We start from the raw sequence: 17,767 nt of genomic DNA, 5'->3' as shown, positions 1-17,767 counted from the left end.
ACTTAGCTGTAAACCTCTCAGTGCCAATGGTAGCAGCTTGCCTCTGGGGCAACCCCCGCCAGCTCCCCAGCCCATGCTCACCTGAGGCTGCACACGAGCTCCATGAAGTGGGGCCGATCACTGGGGTCATAGTCCCAGCAGCGAGTCATGAGGGTGTAAAGGACAGGTGGACAGAGGTCAGGCTTGGGAAGCCGGTCCCCTTTCTCCAGCACCCCGATGACATCCTTGTTTTCCAGCCAGAAGAAAGGCTGCTTCCCAAAGCTCAGGATCTCCCACATGCACATGGCTGAGGGCAGAGGGGGAAGGTCAGGCACCCTGCTGGGAAGTGGGCACCCCAGGGGCACTATGGCCATTAGCACTTGGTCCCAGCAGGGAGTGTCTGTGTTATCTTGCAACTCCCTCTATGGCCACTGGGGTCTTACCCACCATGGTGGTCCACTCAAGGGACCAATGACCTACATCTGTGGTACATGAACCAGGGCTTCCCCTCCCTGACTCCCTCAACATGGAGCTGGCTGGATTCTGTAGGTTCAGGAGGTGTCCCACGTTGGAACCACCAGATCCTTCTTGGGAAGGTTAGGAGCTACAATAGTAGGACAGGCACCACCCCTTGCTCCCTGTATGATCATGGGTAAGCTCCTTACTGGTCTGAGCCTCAGTTTCCTTATTTGGAAAAAGGGGGTAACAATGATGAGGTTTATAGTCAGCTGTGGGAGAACTGGCAGGTAACCTGAAGTGCTGTGTTTGGTGTTTGCCCATTCACACCCAGCTAGGCACTCTCCACTCCCTGCTTCTCCTTACATGAAACACCTGAGTTTTGTGCTTGAATCTCCCCTCCAAGGCATCCCCATATTTGTCCTTGGAGCTGGTTGGTGGGGTCCATGCTTATCAGAGCCTTTTACAGGAGGATGAACCCAGATTTTCTAGGCCAGTCCTTGGCTCATGTCACCCCTGACCCTACCACGACCTCCCCACCTCTGGGACTTCTCAGTGGCCACAGTGAAATGGGGTATTTGGGTTCAGGGATCATCCTCTTCTTGGTCCACCCACACAGAAAATTTGAGCCCATTTCCACATTCTCCTGAATTGCCTCGTACCAAACATCCAGATGTCACTGGCTGTCGTGAAGCGGGGAAGATAATGGATTTGGGGGACATCCATTTGATGGGGAGATGAGTCACAGAGGCTTGGGGTGGGCAAAGAGGTTTACAGGCATTATTAAGGGAAGAAAGATCTAGAATTTTCCAGAAAAACAGCCTACTGTCCAGAAGCCCATGGTCTGGGCTCCCCAGTTGTAGGCTCCTTCTGAGATTTTGGTTTCAGGGACAAAGCAGGGGCCAGAAGTTCCCTCACCCTTGTAATACTTGTCATCCTCAATGTATTGAGAAAGGCCAAGGCCCCCAGCATCACACACTCTGGGGAGGCCACCAGGATGTTCTGGACGGCGATATCCCTAGAGAAGGATGTGGAGACCAGGGTGAGGCACTGCCTAGGACCCTGGGGCAGGTGGGAGAGCTGAAGGAAGGTTCCCAGTAGGTGAATGCAGGAAGAGGTTGAATACAGGTAGCTTCCTGTGAGCTGAGCTCCAGCCTCCTAGAGGAGCTACTGGTACCGATGGCCTTGGTCCTGGCATGGCTCCCCACCCCAAACCAGTGGGCCTGTTGGCTTCTCACAGGCAGCTATGCTCCCAAAAGTCTGCTTCTATTGTTAAAAAGCTGACTTGAAAGCATGCAGGCTTAAGTATCCCAAGGGGCCCACCCCATCTTTCCACTCTCTTAGCCTACCGCCACTGACAGGGTGTACCCGACGCTCATGCTAGGACATGAACTTCACAAGGCCAAGGTTTGTCTGTTTTGGTCACAACTTTGTCCCAGAACCTAGGACAGTGCCTGGCACCCAGGAGGAGCTCCATAATACTCACTGAATGAATGGACACTTCCTGTGTGGCTTTGCATAGGGTCAGGCACAAGGCCACACAGGCCACATCAGTGGTGGGGAAGCACCTGGTAAGTGCCCAGGTCATCTCCTGGGGCTATGTTCCCATGGCAGTAGCCTCCTCTCAGGGAATGGGAACAAGACCAGGTGGGGAAGGGACAGCTCCACAGCCCCAGGAGCTGGGGAATGAGGGTGGTGCTGGGCCTCAACCTCAGGATCTCCAGGTGCTCTATTAGCTCAGATCCTATTCCTGGACCCCTAGCAGCTAAGTGGGCAGGCTGGAGGAGGTGGAGCTCTGAGAGGGTGGGAGTAGGTTTCCTGGCATTACAGGGGAGGGGCAGAAGGTCTCAGTTACAGTCACACGCTGAGCTTTGGAGTTGCTCTGGAGCTACTTCTAGTGACAGTTCTCTGAGGCCCACACAACTGTTTTGGCTTTTTAGTGAGAAAACACTTTGTAGAGGTGCTCAAGCACTCTAAGCTGCTGAGCACAGGCCCAGCAGGGACTCCAGCTCCTCCCTGTGGGACTCTGGCCCTGCTCCTCAGTTTCCTCTGGGGACAGGGATGGGCTTGGCTTTCCTGCTGTCTCCGTGTATACACCTGTGCACACAGCTGATGCTCTCCAGGTAGGCCATGGCTTTGCATATCTGTAGCACTTACAGGACGAGGGTGGGCACCTTCAGGGAGTTCTTATTTTGCTCTAGATAGTGGCCCAGCTGTGGGAAGGGAGGTGCCGTCAGGACCCCAGCATGGAGCCAGAGCTTCTGGCAGCCACTGACACTCCCCTTCCTCTAGGGTCAAACCCCAAGTCAGCAAGATGTTCTGGCAACTTCCTCTATCAACAGGGCCTCTGCTTCTGCTGAGTATGGAAGGCAGGAAACTGGGAGAAGTGTCCTTTGCTCCCTTGGTGTCCCAGCTATCTTCAGGGTGCCTGGCCTGCTTCCTCCAGCTCACCTCCCCATAGGAATACAGTTCCATGATGATCCAGGTGGGCTCCTCTTCGAAGATGCCAATCAGCTTCATGATGTGGGGGTGGTTGAGATTCTTCATGATCACTGAAGTGGGAGCAGGAGGTCACACAGGAGAATGGGGGGAAGCAGGAGGAGAAGCCTCCCCTTTCCTCTAACTTAGAAGGCCAGGGAATCTGGGCCCCGCCCAGGCGTGCCTACCTGCCTCGCTCATGAACTTCTCCTTATTGTCCAGGGTGCAGTCCTTCTTGCAGGTCTTGACAGCCACATTGATTTTCTCCCCTTTCTGCAACAAGAGGGTTTAGGGAAGCTTGGTCCAGCCTAGTGCTCAAAGGAAACCGTTCCCGCCCTGGCCTCAGCAGGGCATTCCCACAGTCTTTGCCGACTGCTGAGGGGCCAGGCGACCTGGCCTCTGCAGGACACACCACCCCTTCCTTTCTTCCATTTCTCTCCCCTTTCCCCTTCCCTTCCTCTTCTTCCCCTTTCTTCTGGACCAGGCTGAGTTAGAACCAGAATGGGGTTTGGAGATCAAAGAGCTCAAGCCCAGCTGTGCAGACCAGGATGCTGAGATGAGGGGCCGCATGATCTGCCCTGGTTAGCAGGTGACCCCAGGCCTTCATCAAATGCGGGCTGGCTGGCCCTGTTCTCTCTACAGTTGGCTTCAAACTGTGCTTCCTTCCTTCCCTGCCCACACCCCAGCGCTGCCCTCCCCAGGCTTGCTGAGCATGGCCACAAAGGTGAAGCCTGTCCACCTAGAGGTGCCCCAGATGAACTCCCACTTGGCTGGGTCCACCCTCCTGCCCTCCGTGTATTCTTCTACACAGGGGGACAAAGAGTCGGGAAGTCTAGGACTCACGTGATTTGTATAGACCCCTTCATAGACCTCCCCAAAGAAGCCTTCTCCTAGAATACGGTTGAGAACCACATCCTCGTGGGCAATGCTGTACTGTGGACCTGCACAGATGGAGAACACAGCCTCTGGGCACACAGACTAGCTGGCATACCCTGGTGCCCCAGAACCCCATAACAACTCAGCCAAAATGCACAGGCTGGATTGGGAAAGGGGATCTAGAATGTTCCACTGCCTCAGATCTATGGAGGAACCATCACCCTGTTTCCTGGGTCCCAGGTCCATGTTCTTAGAACCCCCATATCCCACAGACACACAAAAGTACACAGTCCATCAGGGGAGGACCTCAATTTTCAACCCACAGGAGCCTGGGTTGGCTGCTGCCTGAGCACACTTGGGGCAGCAGGAAGGGAGGGCAGGAAGCTCCACAGTGGTGTCCCAGGGGTCCTCATCATTTCAGTTCCCAGACCCCTAACTGGTCGCTTTGGCGGGGTCCAGGACCTACCTCCCGGGCATCTCAAGGTCTCGTTGGGAATATCTGCATAGATGTCTGACTCTGGAATGACAGGAGGATTCCCAGCACACGAGTGAGTTGCCTCATCAGGCAAGGAACCGGGGTGTGGCTCCCACCTGGAGCCCAGCGCAGCCAGAGGTCAGGGTGCTGAAGGGGGAAGCTGGGCAAGTCCGTGGCTCCTGTCCCAGGCTTTGGGACAGCCACTGAGCCTGGGGTGTCTTGGCTCAAGTCTCTGTTATCTAGGGCAAACCCATCTCCTTCAAACATACCTATTACCCATTTAACACCATTATAAACTGGGTGCTTGTGTCTCGAAACTGGACTTGCCAGCCTCTAGAACTGTGAGAAATCAATGTCTGTCTGTAGTCATGTGGTCTGTGGATTTTGTTTGGGGCCACCTCTCATTACGACAAACTCAGTGTGTGTACTACTCAATATATGCTTGCTATTAAAACTGGTGATATTTTAAAGCCAGCAGCACTGAGAAGGGATAGGAAAGGTTATTTTCTGTAACTTGGAGGGAATGGTCAGAAGAGCAGGCAGAAGGACCAAACATGGGGAGGTGGGCACAGGCTGTGGCAGGGTGGGCACAGGCCGCGGGCAGGGTGGGCAGGCTTACCTATGCTGCAGCTTTCTGAGAGGTGGGACCGCCTTGCCTCCAGGTTTCTGCAGGAGGTGAGAGGGCAGGAGGCAGATGAACACAGAGCTTGCAAAGCTCCCCCAGAGCTTTGGTCCCCCTCACCCACCGCCCGGTAGCAGAAGCAGCCCACCTGGCTGCAACAAGCTGGGGCATGGCCTGGGCCTGGGATGGGGCTCAGCAGCAATCCTCCCAGGATGTCACCAGGGGGCAGCAGGGAGGACAACACACTGTGGGAAAGACCAGGGTCTAGAATTCTCTCAAAAATGAGGGGGTGGGGGCACCCTGCTTGTTCATCCTCCTCCCAGCACACACTGGCTGAGCTCAGGGCCCTTCAAATCCGCACTGTACTCACAGGGTGGGGATCTGGGGCAGGCTGTTCTGCTTCTCACCATCTGGAGAGAGAAGAGGGGAGGGAAGATTGGAGCCAGGGACACAAAGTCTGGGATGGATGGAGGGCCTGTCACTGCTCCACAAGGAGACCTCTCCCCACCTTCTGTCCCCTCTCAGCATCAGGGTGGAAGCTATGTACGCCTTGGGCCAGAATCAGAATCCTCCTTGTAGGCTTCTTCCTGCCAGCACCCCGTGATCCATCTCAGACTTATTTGCTGACCCTGGTCCCAAAACGAGGAATGTCCACCCGTGTCCTAGCAATGGCTCTGATCTCCCTAGTACTACAAATTCAGCTCTTCCAGAAGTTGGCCTCTATGAAGCTCTGACTAGCAGGACCAGGGTGGCTGTCCAGGACCAGGGCCTATAGCTGGCAACCCAGGATGGCCCCACAGGAAGCACCTGCAAGGCTGCTTGAGCACCTCCTCACACCCCTGAAGAATGCATTTGCTCAAGGGCCAATGGCTCCACACCCCCATGCCTCCACATCGCCCTGCAGGCTTGGCTCAGCATGCAGTTGTCCACTGTGCCTTTTAGAGAAACTTACCTCTCTTGGGATGATGAGAGAGCCTTTATGTTCCCCCTGAAGCCGGCAATAACCATCTATGACATCAGCCATGTTCTCAGCCTCTGCCAGAGATGAGGTTTTGATGGACAAAGACTGCAGAGAAAAAGCCAGCCAAAGGTGAGACCTCAAGCTTTGGCTACACTGTACCCCCTAATACTGCTTGAGAGGCTGCAGGACCCCCATCCCCAATCCTGCTGCAGGACCCCCAACTCCAACCCACACTTCCTCCCGGCTCTGCTGGCCTTCTCTGTTGCCACTAGGGGGCGTGCTTGTGCTCCCTCCTACTGACCACCTTGAGCTCTGGGAAGACCAGTGAGAAAGCAGGATGCCTCGTACCAGGTGGGGTGCTCCCTATGTAAAGCAGAAACTGAGAAATGGAAAAAAGAGTGGAGCAGGGACAGACTGGGAAGAGCAGAGATAGATGCTTTGCAGTTGGAGGTCTCTGATTCTTCCACCATGAAATCCCCCCATCCCTGGGATCTTGACCTATAAGTCATTTTTCACTTGGTCAATATTAGACCCTACTTCTTTCCTGACATTAAAATAAAAATATGAACCATCATCCCAGCACCTTGTTAGGGCATGGGTGCAGTTTTCTTAACAAGATCCTCAAAGCCACTGAAGCCCTAGCTTCCTGCTTGCCACAGTCATGTCAACCCAAGGGCATCCAAACCCATAGTGATACCCCTGAAGAGCCTCCAGGTGTCCAGAGAGGCTTACCTGGGGTGTGCCTTCAATGCCCAGCTGCAGGACAGCCTGGCCCTCCTACAGCGGGAGGCACCTGATGGACCTGATCTGCTTGAACTCAGCCAGGCAGGTGGGCTGTGGAGAAGAAGGGGGCCTTAAGAGCATCCCATTGCTGGGATCAGGCAATACAGATGGGTCAGGAGGGGGAGGGAGGAGCGACTGGGAGTCTCTCTGCAGATAAAGGGAGAAAGTCTGGAAGGATCATCGAGTCCAAGCCCCTCACCTTTCAGAAGAGAAAATGGGGTGTGGAGAAAGGCAGGACTTGCCCAAGGTCATACATCAAGGTGGCGGTAGAGTCAGAACTGGACCCAGAACTGCCTCCCTTTGCCACTTACAGAGCTACTCTTCTCTCTGTACCAGGAGAACGTCAAGCATGTCCTTTTCTCTCTCTCTGCAACTATGTCTGCAATAAGGAGCCATCTGCCCAAGCTGCCATCCCCAAACACTGTCCACAGAGCTCACGCCAAGGGCATGGCTCTCTGCTCTCAGGAATGGGGGAAGAAGAATTATTGGGCAGAGAGAGAAGGAGTCAGAAATCTAAGACCCTGAGCCAGGGGCTGGCGCGGCCTCATTGCTCTCTTCCTTTGCATCTTGACTTGTCAGCTGGCGGATGCCTTTGGGGCCAATGACCAGGTCCACTGTAATGTTCCACCCTTGCTGGAATAGAGGAGAGAGGGGACTGTTACCTCTGTTCTGCCACCTGGTGTGTTGAAACTCTAAGAAAGTCTCATTAAGCTAGACAGGGACCACTGTCTCTACAGCTCACCCCTCTGGATAACTGCCCACCTGCCCACCTCTCACAGCTGGAGGCCAACATTCAGCTCCCTGCTCGGCACATGGATTAACATGAGTTCCGCCATAGGCAGGTAACAGCAAGGCCCTGCTGTCTGAACACTGTTCCTGGCCCCGAATAGCTCCCTGGCCCCCTAGCCTGCAGACCTAGAACCCAGGCCCAGAGAGAATAAGGAGGGTGGTCATTACAACAAGTTCACAGTGATAGGTCTCCTGATCGATGTTAGCAAAGCCCAACAGGGTGTTGAAGAACTTCATGACACACTCCTCCTCCCGGAGCGAGGCGTACTGCTGGAAGGTCTGCTAGATCATCTTCCAGAACTGCTTGGGCTGGGGAGAGGTTGGCAGTGCTGAGCCAGGCCCTGCCCCTCCTGGCACCTGTCCTTCCACTAGGTCTCACTGAGAGGATGCCCATGCTGGAAGATGCCCCCAGGGCTCCTGCCATGACAGCAACACTGACCTGTTCCTCAAACCACACTCAGTGGTCTCAGGCGGGACCCACCCTAACCCTGAGTGGGAGGCAGGGAAGTTGGCCTCCCAGGGCTCAGGCTGCCTCTTGGGAGGCTGGAGCCAAGCACAGCCTGTCCTGATTCTCTGCCACAGACGTGGCCCACTGGGGGCATTTGGCTGTCCTATGTCCTGGCTCAAGACAGCACAGATGCCCCAGCTTCTTTGAGGATCCCCAGCCCAATCCTTGTATTTCTAGCCCAGGGGATCTGCATAAAGAAGGGTTTTCTGGGCCCCTCACCCTTTGATTTTCTCACCTTTAAATTCTGCATTTGCTTTGGGAAAAACAGGTCAAGTCCCACTTCCTTTCTGAAAACAGGGAAACAGAAGCAGCTTTTGACTCTCCTTCCCTCCAGCTCAGGAGGTACCAGGAGGTACCAGGGCTTGGGGACAAGGAGAAAGGCCCTGACTACCCCACTCTGGTCCAGGGCTGAGTGGGAAAGGAGGCTCTGGAGGGAAGAAATGGAAGCAGGTCAGGAGGCAGCCCCGCACTTACTCCAGGAGCTCGAAGTTGGACTTCTTGTCAAGGGCGTTGTGGGGCATGTCCTTGAAGAACCGCCTGAAGAGAAAGGAGTCACGGAGATGGAGAAGAAGGCCATCAGGGCTTAAAATAAAATAAAATAAAATAAAGGGCACTCATGCCCAGGCATTGGCCTGGAGGCCCTTCCCCTGCCAGAGGTGGGATTCACGGGGAGGGAGCAAGGTGGCAGGGGGGTAAAATTGGATCTTCAGAAAACAGCGAGCACAAGGAAATCCCACAGACTTTGTTCCCAGAAAGGCACCATCCTCGTGCTCTGGGAGACCCAGCTTCTGGGCTGTGGGCTCTGAGGCTGAGGAAGAAGATGGCAGCCAAGCCCAGGAGGTGGGGGACACCACCTGCACCTTCGGGTCCTGGGTTCCAGGGCACTTTCTTTTTTGCCTATTTGCTATCTCTGAAACTTGTGCATATGTTTGTGTGTTCACCTAAACAATTATTAAATGAACATGTTAAAATTTTTGAATTTGTAAAAGAAAATATAAATAATCCATAATCCTACCACCAGAGGTGGCATCTATTAATATATGACACATCTTCTTCAAGTCCCATTTCTCCTAAAAATATATGCATTCATATATTTTTATGAATGCCACATAATGACCTTTTGGTCAACAATGGACCACAGATATCATGGCGGTCTCATAAGATTGCATCACCTAGAGTCATAGCTGTCTTTGTTTGCGTAAATTGACTCTATTGTGTTAATGTGACAATGAGGTTACCTAATGATGCATTTCTCAGAATGTATCTCCATTAGTAACTGATGCATGACTGTCATATTTATTTGTAGCAATGGTGGTTTCAGCTGAGACCAAATAGCCAATGTCCCTTCATATGCCAGCTTCCCTTCCCTGTCAGGATTGCTGTGTCTAGTCATTTCACTGACTGTTGCAGACACTGTCCAAGCTTACATTAAAGTAACTGATGCTTGCAATCCCAGTGATTTGGGAGGCTGAGACAGGAGAGCCTCAAATTAGAGGCCAGCCTCAGCAACTTAGTGAAATCCAAAATTAAAAATAAAAAGGGCTGAGAATGTAGCTCAGTGATAAAGCACCCTTAGGTTAAATCCCTAGTACCAAGAAGAAAAAAAAATAACTCAGTAATCCTTTAAGCCAGGTGTCCTATAGACATCTGGGACCAGTTTTGTGCTACTAATACTATAAGCAGAGAGAAGCAAGTAAATTATGACCCCAAAGCAATGAGCTCAGACCGCTCACCCTGTTTAGAAAATAGGAAGGTTGGATCCTCACCTTAAACTATTATCTAGAGTATTTATTTTCTAAATATAGATAAATATAAATATAGATAAATATATGCAATAAAACCATTATAAAGCTAGAAAAAGAAATCTAGGAAAATATTTTCATATCACAGGGTCAAGAACATCGAAAGCATGAAATTCTAGAAAAAACCTCCAATAGGAGCATGAAAAATAAAATATTATGTCCTGAACAACTTTTAATAAATGGTGTCTTTGAATATATTGTCAAGCAACGTAAGTAGCTGTCACTCACAAGAAAATAAGCATGCTGGGAGACCCCGGGATGGAGCTACCCAGTGAATGGAGGCCACTGAACTCCAGGCACAGTAAGACAAGGGGTCTTCCTACCTGGGGAAAACTGAGTGTTTAAGATGCCACAGGGGGACAAATCATTTGGTTCCTTAAACTTATTTCTAGCATATAGGCCATGAGTTTCACATTTTAACTTAGAGCAGGAGATTTAGATTAAATAATATAGTTGGCATTTGTAAAGCATCTCCACTAGATCAATAAAACATCAGTTAGGCTGCACTCCAACTATATGATATTCTGCAAAAGGCAAAACAAGGTGACAATATAAAGCCCAGTTTTGTGGGGAGTAAGTGGGAGGGAGGGATGAAGAGGGGGGACATGCAACATTTTGGGGGCGGTGAAACTAGCCTGTATGATATCATAGTGGTGGATGCAAGCATTTGTCCAAACCCCGAGAATGTGCACCTCCAGGAGCGAACCTTCATGTGCACTGTGGCGTTTGGGTGATAATGACGCATCAATCAGAGCAATTGCTCCACACTCGCAGAGTGGCGATGATGGAGTGCTGTGTGGGTATGGGAGAGGAGGCACATGAGAACTCTGTGCCATCTGCTCAGTTTTGCTGCAAATCTAAAACTTCTCTGAACAAAAGTCTATTATAGACAAATAAGTAAATAAAATAAGGGTTGAGAGAAAAATGTCAGCCAAGTAAATACACAGTTACAGAACACTTTAGTCCCTGTCACGGTTGTAAGTACTTGAAATATAGTAACTCACTAATTCCTCCTAACAACCCTGTGAAGTTGTTCCATCATTCCCATTTTACAGATGAAGGAACCAAGGCCCAGGGAGATCAGACAAATTGCCCAGAATAACAGAGTCAATGCAAGCCCCAGGATGCATGCCCAGGAAGCCCAGCTTCTGACTTGTGCTGTACATCATTACACCCAATTCTCCGGATAGGATCTGATCTGAGTCCACAGAGGATTCATGTCCCTAATCTCATGTCTGCTGCACCCACCATACTTCTTTTTTACACCAAGAAACAATGCATACTCTTTTCCTGGTGATGTCATTATCCATAGGCAAAGTGTATAATCTGTGATGCTAACAGGACAAGGGACTGTTACCCATGATTTTCAAGCAAGAGTCACATCCCTGGAAGAGTCGACTTCATGGTATGATTTTCAGAACCATATCTGACTCTGTTAGTGACAATAGTCAAAACTTCACTTTAAAATAGCCCAACTTCACATACAACCGCATTCTATCTACCCTTTTCATTTAAAAATGATCAGACCTGAAAAATCTTCTATCAGTTTTACAAAATAGGTGTTTCCCATGCCCTTTCCCCATCAGCACACCCCCCCCCCCTGACCTCAGGGTTCACTGGTAAGAATAGGAACCTTTATCTAATGCTCCTGAGACTCAGGAGACATGAGGTTGTTTCTTTTCAGGAAACAGACCTGGGAGCAATCCTGGGCTGATCAGAGAGCAGCCTCTCTAGCCTGCCCATTCCTAACCGTACTCTCTTCCAGAGCCCCGTCCTCCAGCCTCCTAGTACAGCCCCTGGCACTGAAGCCACAACCAATAACAGTTTGGGGATGACTGGAGGGTGTAAAAATGTGAACTGGAATGCAAATGGATCCCCTTTGGGCTGCTTTCACTAAGTGATGACTGACAGGTGATTCACTGGAATCTCCAAGTGATACCTAAGTGTGAGATTCACCAACAAAAAGGAAAAGATAAGCTCTTTAGAACTGTCTAACTCGAGAGGGGAAGACTATAGGATGCCATGCAGGGTATAGGGCTGCAGGACTCCTGGAAGGCAGGCCAGGGCACATGGTGTCTGTTGTCCCAATGATGTCATTAGCCTGCCATTATCATGGCCTCTTACATGCCAGCCATCTTCGTTCTCCAAGTTCACCCCACCCCCATTCTCCAGTCTATGCCTTTCTTCCTCCATCCCTGGGCAGGCTAGAATGCGTGTCCCACTGGGTGCCATTGTCTGCCAACCAAGAGGTATTTTTTCCTTCCAGGAGCAGTTCAAATCCCCTCTCCCTGCTGCCTGCAGGCAAGGTTAATGGCTTCACTTGGAAGTGGTACATGTTCATTCTGCCTTGTATTATGATTGATTGTGTACACATCTGTCACCTCCCAAACACTGTGAGCTTGAGGACATCGCCGAATGCTGTGCTAATTCCACACAGAGTGCCTCCTGGAGCTGGGGTGCTATTGTGGGCAGCACAGATGGGGCCCCTACCTTCCAACAGCCCCAGGGCCTGGCCTTGTGCTCTGAAGCATTTTCAGAAACACTTGAAAAGGACAGAGGGAGAAGCAAGCAGCCCAGAGGCAAGGGCAGGGCATGGGGTGGGGACTGAGCAGAGGGTGCTGGTCCTTCTCTCCCATTTATTCCAAGGACCAGATGGCGAGCACCTCAGAGGCCCACTCTGCTGGCTTCCTCTCCTCCCCTTCCCAGCTCTCACATGCCCACTCCCACTTCCACCCTAGATGCTCTAAAGTCCAGGCCAGCCTCTGGCCCAGCTCTCCCAGGTGAGACCTTGAGGCCACTTACCTGAGCTCCAGACAGCCCAGCTGCAGGGCCATGCCTTCGCTGACTTTTCTGGCATAGCGCTGCATGTAGTCATTCAGGAGCTGGCAAGAGAAGGATCGCAGGTCAGACTCACGCCCTCATTGTCCCCTTCCCTGTGCAGAGGCCCCAGGAGGCGACACACCTCTGCCTCTGAGCCGTCTCATGCTCACCCAATCACAGACAAGCACTCAGCAGGGATGGGGAGCAGGATGGGAGCTCCCTCTTGGCTCTGCCTCTGCCCTCTGGGGAACTTTCATACACATTCTCTCCCTGCTTCAGAGTCTTCACCCCATCCCAATTTGGAGAGAACCGACCCCCCCCCCCTGCAGATTTGGGGAGGAGTCATTAATTTTTCCAAAGCCCTGTTGATAGGTAGGAATAAATGCCATCCATGGTCCAAGAAATGTCTGGATTAGTGTCCAGGAAACCAGAGGGGAGATGCAGCTGAGACCAGCTGGAAAATAATGGTAGTAGCTCACTCTTCCTTGGCACTTCTTCACACAGGTGCTGGGCACTTATTTAATGCTATGACATGTCAAAGAGGCTTGCTAATTGTTCAAGAGAGCCAGTTATCACATCTTTAGAAGTTTTGTGAACTGATGAATACCCATTGGTAGCTTGAATCAGGTCTTGGCGGGAGCATTTACAACATGGGAATTGGCAGGTGCTCTAAATCAGGGGTGTCGTCTTCCCAGAGACAGATTACCTGCACAGTGCCAGTGATGTCATTTGATCCTCACAATAACCCCATCGAGTAGGTATTAGTATTTTATAGATGAGGAGACAGTTTCATGCAGGTAAATGAAGTCTCTGAGAATACCAGGTTAGTAAATGGCAGAGCTGGCTAAAAACTAGGTATGAAAGACCCCAGGGCCTGTATGTTAACCTGCTCCTGCTTCATTAGTCCAATCACCTGGGAAGCCAAGGAAGTCCTAGAGGAGCTGGGAGCTTATGGAACAGGTTGGTGTGCACCAAGGTTGGAACAGCTGACAATGATCCTCAGGCATAGCAAAAAAGACAAATCTGGGCTTTGTCTTTCCATCTTCCTACGAGAGGATGGATACACTTGGCCTGGAGGGTGCAATGGGACTCTGGAGGAACTTTTTACCTGTTGGTAAAAATAAAGCAGCATGGTCCTGTTCTCTTTCAGACTCTCCATGTAGTCTTCTGGCAAGTAGCGGATTTGAAGGTCATACCTGTGATAGGCGGTCACTCTCTGGGTGATGCAGGGAAGCTCAAATCTTGAGGAGGAAGTGGGTCCCTCCATCCTCCCTACCCTTTGCTCCCCTTCACCATAGCACTACAGTATCCCAACTGGGGACATTTCTGGATACAGATTTACTGTGAGTCCACGTCAGGCTTTGAAAATGCATGCATTAGATATTGTAAGAGGTCTAAGTCTAGGATGCCATTTGGATTTTCTAGAAGATTCTGAGGATGGGGAGTGCTGTGGGGAGGACCTCCAGGGCCTCCCCACCCCACATTCCTACCTCCACTCAGCATCCACATGTAGAAATTCATACTTGTCCTGCACCTCACCCACCTTCATCTGGGGGTGCAGCCAGTGGATCTCATCTGACTTCATGTGCTTTAGCCTCAGTCCATAGCACTCAGCCAGCTGGATGTTGGGCCCAATCGCCCACTTAGCAGGATGTAGGTGATAATCTCTTGCAGAGAAGAGAGGGACACAACTCAGGGGTGTTTCTTGCTGGGCTCCCCAGGGTGTGATTCTCTAGGGTGGGATTTTGCCTTAATGATGTACTTGTTTCTGATTCCCTAGCACTTAGTGCAAGATGTGGTACACAGTGAGCTGTATGTTGTGAATGAACAAATGCTGTTCATTTAGCCAAAATGATACAGAGACAGAACTGAGGAGACAGCACAGGTGCTGTGCTTCTGCATTGCATTCCAGTTGAACTAGTTAATACTCACTGAGCACATGCCATGTAAAAAGCACCTTCTTAATGGTTCCCAAGTTCACCATCCTTACTGAGTACTGGACCAGGCACTGCTAGATACTTTACACACATGATTTCACTTAATCTGTACAACATGGGGAAATAAGCAGGTGTCACTGTCCTTGTGTGACAAAGACGAAACTGATGTAGGTCACACAAGCCATGGCATTAGGCCGGGATTTTTGAACCCTGGCCTTCTGGACTCTAGATTTCTACTAGGCCAAGCTGATTCATTGGGATGATGGAGAGGGCAATATAGAAAGACAAGACTCACCTCAAGGGAGCAAGTGGCACAGTCCCTACACAAGAAGGATGGTCATAGGAAATGAAGATATGACAAGAAAGGTGGCCTCTAGTTAACTGGGCCACCTGCCCACAGCCTGATGTCCTAGCTTCCTGGCCAGAGCAAGAGCTGGTTTGACAGGAGGGCCACTTGGGCAGCTGGCTGTCTGTATGTGAACCTCTGAGGCCTTGCCTTGTTCTGACATCACTTTTGCAACATTTTTTCTCAAGCCTCTCATGTGGTTCCACATGTAATGGGTGATTGGAGCTCACTCTTGACAGCAGAAAGATGGCTCAGATGCAAACTTAGAAGCCCGCAGGCACTGATCTATCCTGTTGGATGGCTTGGCAGTGTGAGGGATGGATCGATGCCCAGGCAGTTGCTGTTCTGACCAGGAAGAGCAGAGGCAGTTTATTATTTAGATTTCATGATTTTTTGTTGTTGTTATTTTTTTTACCATGCCTCCCAAGAAGTTCTCTAATTTGGTAAATGAAATGCAGCTAATCTCTTAATCGGAAAAAAAAGAAGGAGATATGACATCTTTTTTTCTCAGAAGAAAATCTGTTTCTTTCTATCTCCACTAGGAGAATGTTAAACTAATATTAAAATAATACGACTATGAATGAATGCCCAGTTGTTCATCTGCCCGAGCACACACTTGTCTGGGTCCAGCTACCTCCTACCAGGATGCTAGAAGACCCTCAGCTTAAAACCTCCCTTTCCCCTCAGAGAAAGTTGACTACTGCAGAGAAGTTGACTACTGCTCTGTGAGAGAGCTGGGGAAACCGAGGCACAGCATGCACATGTCATCAGTTGTAACAAATCAGTATGGGAATCAATTGAGGCTCAGGATGTGGAAGAGGGCTCTGACCTAGGGTACCCACTGGGAGAGGGATGTGGGTAAGAGGATGTGAAATAGACAGTTTCGTCACTCTCCACCCACTTATACCACTCATCTGTACCACTCTGTCCACAAGGTCCTCATGATATGGTATCCAACCCCTTTTCCCTCCTGAGCCCCACCTGGAGTTCCCACTTCAGGTATTTAAACTGAGAGCATTCCCTCTCCCCAGTTAAAACCAATTAGGCTAATGTCTAATTTCCTTAGGGCTGGGCCCCCTGTGCTGTTTATTATTGAAAATCTTTAACATATGTAAGGTAAACAGAGGAGCATAATAGCTTCCCTTGTACACACAACCCAGCCTCAGCAATGACCAACATTCTGCCCCTCCTGCTTCATCTATGCCACCCCCTACTCTCCAACTGTGACTCAACTATTAATTTATTTTGTGGTTCTTCTTTTAAGGTAAAACTTATATACATTAAAATGCACAAATTTTAACAGTATGATTTTGACACATGAATACACCTGTGAAACCCACACACCAATTAAGAAAGGCAGTTTTCCAGATCCCTGGAAAGATCTCTCTTCTCTCTCCTCAGTCATCCCTTGTGGCTCACTCCCACCTCTCCCTCCCAGGAACCACCCCCTCCAGAACTTCACATAAGTGGGATTATTTCATAGGTGCCATTCTTTTGTGTCTGGCCCATTTTTTTTTTCACAGAGGACAATATCTGAAATTCCCCCACATTGTTGTATATATCATTAATGTGTTTCTTTTTATTAATGGTGATGTTCTACTTTATAAAGAAAACACAATATGTTTATTTAGCCCCCTAGTCTTGGAAATAGGGGCTATTTCTAATTTTGACCATTATGAATTAAGTTGCTGTGAAAACTAATTTACAAGTATTTTTGTGTGTAGATGCTGTTATGACCTTTGAATAGACACCAAGGAGTAGAATTATTAGGTCAGTGTATGTGTGGCCTTACGAGAAACTGCCACACTTGTTCCACTTTTGTGTTTCCATTGTGACACCAGGCTTCTGTTACCCTGCACCTTCTCCAACATTGGGTGCTGTCAACCTTTCTAATATGTGTTATCTCAGTAGGGAAACTGAAGCATGGCATGCATGTATTAGCAGATCAGTGTGGGAACCACTTGAGGGGCAGGGCTAGTAGTATATTATTGTGCCTTGATCTGCATCTTCCGATGGCTAATGACATTGATCACATTTTTACGTGTGTATTGGCCATTCACACTCCTTCTTTGTGAAGTGTGTGTTCAAGTCTTCTGCCCTTTTTTCTATGTTGTGTTTTTGTGATTGAGTTTTAGGAGATCTTTATACATTTTAGCTAAAAGTACTTTGTACGATCTGTTTTACTAATATCTTCTCCAGATCTGTAATCATTTCCATATTAGTGTCTTGGTATCTATAATTTATCAAAAATTCCTTTTATGGTTAGTGCTTTCTGCATCCTAAGAAATCGTCACCTGCCTCAGGTCATGAAGATATACTGTGTCTTCTTTTATAAGAGTCATAGTTTTGGAGCAGTGGTAGAGCGCTCACCTAGCATAGGTGAGGCACTGGGTATAATCCTCAGCACCACATAAAAATAAATAAATAAGAATAAAGGCATTGTTTCCATTTTACGTCTTTGATGCATTTTAAATGAATGTTTCTGTGTGGTGTGAGGCTAGGATAAAATACTTGTTCATATAGTTCTACAGTCATTTGCATTGGTTGTTAACTTTCCTTTCCAAATAAATGGTTTTCCTGTCTTTGTAAAAGATCAGTTGGCTATATAAGTTTAGGTCTGTTTCTGAATTCTGACTCCTTTCTAATGATCTTTCTTCAAACCTTGCTGATACCATAAATGTACACATTACTGTAGTTTTAGTGATCTTAAAGTCAAATGGGATAAATCTTCTGTTTCTACCCAAGATTATTGTTTTTTAGATCTTCACATGTCCATATTGATTTTAAAAACAGCTTTCCCTGTTCTTTTCCAGAACTTTGTAGCATTATTATGATTGGAACTGTGTTAAATCTTTAGTTTAATGGGGTAGGGATGCAGGGATGGATCTCTTAACAGTACTGAGTCTTCCAATTCTGAACATGGTATATTTCTGTT

At 49.3% G+C, this 17,767-nt stretch overlaps 1 pseudogene; it reads right to left on the bottom strand.

The window, feature by feature from the left end:
- The window catches only part of LOC139704195 (protein-tyrosine kinase 2-beta-like), a 44,115-nt pseudogene that overhangs the window by 15,602 nt on the left and 10,746 nt on the right, over positions 1-17,767 (bottom strand).

Source organism: Marmota flaviventris, unplaced genomic scaffold (genome assembly GCF_047511675.1).
Source record: "Marmota flaviventris isolate mMarFla1 unplaced genomic scaffold, mMarFla1.hap1 Scaffold_44, whole genome shotgun sequence".
Taxonomy (NCBI): Eukaryota; Metazoa; Chordata; class Mammalia; order Rodentia; family Sciuridae; genus Marmota; species Marmota flaviventris.
The sequence above is the reverse complement of the archived record's forward strand: the minus strand, read 5'-3'. Positions and strand labels throughout refer to the sequence as shown.